This window comes from Phalaenopsis equestris, unplaced genomic scaffold (assembly GCF_001263595.1).
Source record: "Phalaenopsis equestris unplaced genomic scaffold, ASM126359v1 Scaffold000761, whole genome shotgun sequence".
Taxonomy (NCBI): domain Eukaryota; kingdom Viridiplantae; phylum Streptophyta; class Magnoliopsida; order Asparagales; family Orchidaceae; genus Phalaenopsis; species Phalaenopsis equestris.
This window is the reverse complement of record NW_018165201.1, coordinates 1,450,677-1,455,746: the sequence shown is the minus strand read 5'-3', so window position 1 is coordinate 1,455,746 and position 5,070 is coordinate 1,450,677.

Below are 5,070 nucleotides of genomic sequence, written 5' to 3'. Positions count from 1 at the left end.
TCGATGGCGCCGTCGGCGGGCTTCTGAAGAATTTTATCCTGTAGTCTCGGGAAAAACTCGTCGTCGGCGGAGTCGAGGGCGTCGTCGGCGGCCTAGTTCAATTCTCCACATTTTGGTCATTTTCGCTCCAAATTCGATCATTTTTTCATCTTTTTTCTCCAATGACCCTAATTCATCATTCCTGCAACAAAACATCAAAAATATCTTTCTTTAAAGTGCAATAACATAAAAAACAATATAAAATAGGTATGAAAATCTCAATATATTTTTTTTTGGTCAAATACTTAAGCAAACTAAGACATAAAAGGGCTTTGGTATTGTTATTAACAGAAGGTCTTTGCAACCATATACTTCATGAGCTTCAGCAAAACATATACAACACCTGAAACATTGTTATTAGCAAATTCAACATCAACTTTCATCCAATTTTTAAATTTTTGCTGCCATATTAAAATTTATGATAAAATGTTTACTCATATTCAAAGCATACACAACACCTGAAACATTGAAAAATGGTTGAAACATTGCTATTGTGAATGTAATGTTTACTCATATTCAAAACATTTTTTCAACCATTTTTCAAATTCTCACTCAAATATCAAAATTCATGGTAAAATCTAAGCCTATGTACATTACATTCACAATACCTAAAACATTGTTATAAAAAAAATCCTATTGCCATCCATTTCTCAAACTCTCATTCAAATATCAAAATTCATGAAAAAATCTTAACTCATGTTCAATGCATTCACAGTACCCAAAATAATGCTATTAACCAAGAAAGCAACCAACTTTCATCAATTTCTCAAATTTCCACTCAAATATTAAAATTCATGATAAAATCCTTACCCATATTTTCAATAACAAATTTAGCACTAGAAACCAAATAGGACAAACCCACCTTTCAATAATGTTTCAGAACCTATGTACGTAATCATCCCAAGACAAAAAATAAAACACAAACCACATACCATACAAAGCAAAGAAACTGGAAAGCACTTCTTGGGGAGCTTGGCATGTAATTATTTTAATAATGCAGAGCCTCAAAACGCACATAACAAAGCCATCGAGAAGCCTATAATACCAAATCCAAACTGAAAACGCAAAGCACAAACTGAACAGAGCAAAGCCACTAAGAAATAGAGATAAAGGAGATGTTTACAGTGCTATGTATGTAATAAAACCAAAATAAATAGCTAACAACGCAATCATATATCCCACATAACAATGTCACCGAGAATCAGGGGAAGAAGATATCAGAGGAAGAAGGAACCAAATGCTAAGTTTGCTCTATCACAAGTGCCAGAGAATGAAGATAGGAAGAGAGGAGAATAAACCCTAGGCACCCTGAAGGAAGCAACAAATGTTGGACAAGCCTTGAAGGAAGTAGTGACTAGAGGGGAGGGGGCGGGGGAGCATAACTTATGAGATGTGTTTGATGAAACGTGTCCACGCTGCATGAAAAAAACAGCTAGAACCACATTTTTTGGACAAACCACAACCCAAATGTTCCTCCAAACATCCCCTTAGTAAGATATCATCAAGCTTATGTGTCGATTGGTTCTAGGCATGAACCATGGGTTTATTAAAATTTTCTTATTACCTGATCCTCGCTTATATCGTAAAAAGTGATGTTGTAACTCCAATAAATACATATCATTATACAAATTCAATAGTTGAATGTTATCAACGATATAAGATTATGTCATCTCAAGTTACTAATATCAGCTTTTTGTCTTCTAAAATCTTTATATTAGATTATCAACTCAATATTTAATTTTTTGCTAGATATAATTATGGGTGCAAATGTGTCCAAGTTAAATTTGTGTTGACATTGCTTGAGCTTGAGCTTGAGTAATGCTTGAGATTGATTTTGACAAATCAAATGTATTATAGCTCAAGTTCAAGCTCAATTCTATATCTTTACTCTAACATATGAGCAAGCTCCTTTATTGCAAAAATTTAAAAATGATTTTGAAAGTTAGAATCAAAAGCACATCAGTGTCATGTACACTAGCTACTTACTTCCAGTTTACTATCTCAGCAGGCCATTGAAAATTGTTAGTGGTCATCTCCTCAATTAGAGAACATGTCTCATCAAATGGCTTCAACATGAATGACCACTAGTGACAACATCGATAATAAATCTAAGGAATCCTATTAAATCATTGTAAAAAGTCTGGACAATCAGCCAATCCAGCGGAGCACGATGTGGGCACTTCCTAAGAAATTTCTTAAATCTCTTTTAAGCCTCATATATTGACCCACCTTCAAATTAGCAAAATTAAGTAATATCATTCCTTAATTTTGCGATTTTTGAAGGCGGGAAATACTTTGCTAAGAATTTTTGGGCTAGTTTACTTCATGTTCTAATAGATCCAGGTACCAATGAGTTCAACCATATTTTTGTTTTATCCCTCAGGGAGAAGGGAAAAAGCCTAAGCCTAACAGCGTCATTGGAAACACCATTATAGCAAAATGTGGCTCAAAGTTCTAAGAAACTTACCAAATATAAGTTTGGATCCTTAGACAGGGTTCCCCCAAATTGGTTGTTCTACGTCATTTGGATGATAGCAAAATTAAGTTCAAAAGTGTTGGCTTCTACAACAGGAGTTTGAATACTTAAGTAAATTTCATCTATCGTATGATTAGCATAATCCCTTAATGGTCTTTGTCAATTATGATGTTCACTAATTGATTCTTGGGTTTCTAAGTTATTGTGTCGAGTATTCGCCATTTATTCTTCAAGTTTGTCTTTTTTTTGTTTTCTAATTTTCCTAATAGTTCTTTCTAGTTATAAGTCGTAAGGTTCAAGTCTTGATGGTCTTGCTCTACGGACTCAATAACTAAAGGTTCATTAATAGGGTTCAAACAAACAAATAGTAAAAAACATAAAAATAATATTATTTTTTTTTCAAATCTAAGTCTTAATAGTTGAACTAAAATTAATGGATTGGTGTTGAAGTGATTTAATGAAATTTGTAGTGATATTTGTTGTATCATGTTTTGTATACATTTGAAAAACCCAAAAAAATTAGAAAAATCAACAATAAACGTAATGTAATATCTATAGCTTTGGTAAGAGATAATTAGGGAAGGATCACATACATCGCTATGAATAAGTTCTAGTAGTTTATATTTTTGTCCTTTGTTAGGTACAAAAGGTTGTTTATGGCTCTTAGTAAGGTTGCATGTGTTGCATGAAGTTAATTGGATGGAATGAGGAGAAATTGACGTTTGGATATGGCAGTCACAATGTCTGAATGTGGGTGTCCCAAACATCGATGCCACAATTCAGCTTGGTGTATTTTGGAGAGAGATGTAGTAAATGCTTATGGTAGATAAGTAGGTGCGAGAGTAGAGTAGAGTCCTCATTGAGTATGAGGATCAAAAATTACAAATCTAGAAGGATCAAAGGACACTATAACATTATTGTCTTTGCTTATTTTGTGAATAGATAAAAGATTATAAGAGATTAGAGAAGTGGGATGAATTTGAGAGGGTTTTAGCATAGGATTTGTAGTGGGAAAGACTCCATTGCCATTGTGTTGAATTAGAATAGCTTGTCCTTTGCCTATTATGACTTGTTCAGTCTGATGATATGGTGTAGCTGATTGGAGCTGACTAAGTTCGGATGTTAAGTGAGCCATTGCACCGGAGTCTAGACTTCATTCCTTGGAGGTAGCATTGAGGGCTTAAGTTGGAGTTTTGGGTGCATATTTTGTGATTAGTCCTATATCAGTAAAGAGATGCATAATTTTCAATTTTATGGCAAATTTGACATGTTTTGTTGGATTGAGTTGACATCCTTTCTGAGCGCAAACCATTGGGGCATCCCTCTCTTTGATTTGCCTAATTTCTACCCCTTCTCCTGACAGAGTGTGAGTTGTGTCCTTGACATGCATTAAACGACAGGAGAGTTTTGATTTTAGATAGTTGCTTTGTATTTTCATTATTTATATTGATTTCCTTGTGCAAAGACGTGAGTGGAGATCATCTAGAGCTATTGGTTGGAGTCTCATCTGAATGGTCTTTTTGAAGGAATTGCAGTTTGGAGGAAGGTCGTTATAAGATATACAGGATGGCATCTTCTTGATCCAACTTGGATCCAACAGTATTGATGTGATCCACCAGAGTTCAAATTTCTATTAGATATTGTACCATAGTTTTATCCTTTATGGATATTTGGTGCAGTTCATTTTTCAATTGAATCACCTTGGATATATTTGTAGCTTGTAATTATTGTTCTAGAGTTGTCCAAATCTCTTCAGTGGTCTGAAGATTGATGAAGTGAGGAAGAACAATGGGTGATTTCATGGTTTCGAGCGAAGCCGCTAGATTTTGATCAATGAGAGTCCACATTTGGAATTGAGGGTTTTTGGTTCCCTCAGGATTGTTCCCACTGTGAGCGACACCAATTGCTACCATCCAGAAATCCGGCGAAGCCATTTGTCGTAAATATCTTCAGAATGTGGGTGTGTCATACATGATAATTCTCAGGGGTAAGTAGATTTGGGAGAACTTTTTTAGGAGGGAGGTGAGGAACTTGAGTGAAGGGGGGTATATTAATGAACTGCGTAAAGATAAGTGGGGTTTGGGATTTGGACATTACCGATTCTCCCATTGTCAACGAGAACATATCAGAGATGTAGGATAGATAAGCTATGGACTTGCTGAATCAAAACGCTTATTCTTCCTCTCCCAATGAGCTTTGATGCCATAAAAACACAGTGGAATTCCCTTGACAGGGAGAAAAGCCAGAGAGAAAAGTAACTTTCCACTAATTCTATATATCATTGTTTACATGGTACAGGAAGTATATATAGGTCATTTGGAATTTTCTAGAGTTGTTGTTATATCATTATTTGTTGTCATTAAGTTGGGATTTTGATATTGTTGGTGTTGGGGACCATTAGTAGTAGTGTTATATCTAATAATAATGTTTATCCTTCTTATCCTTCATTATGAATAAACCCATTCTCTCTTAATTTTGATGACTTAAAAAAAAAGATTAACTATTGTTTTCTTGGTAAGAACGTACTGATGCATTCCTTAACCGATCAGATCCAT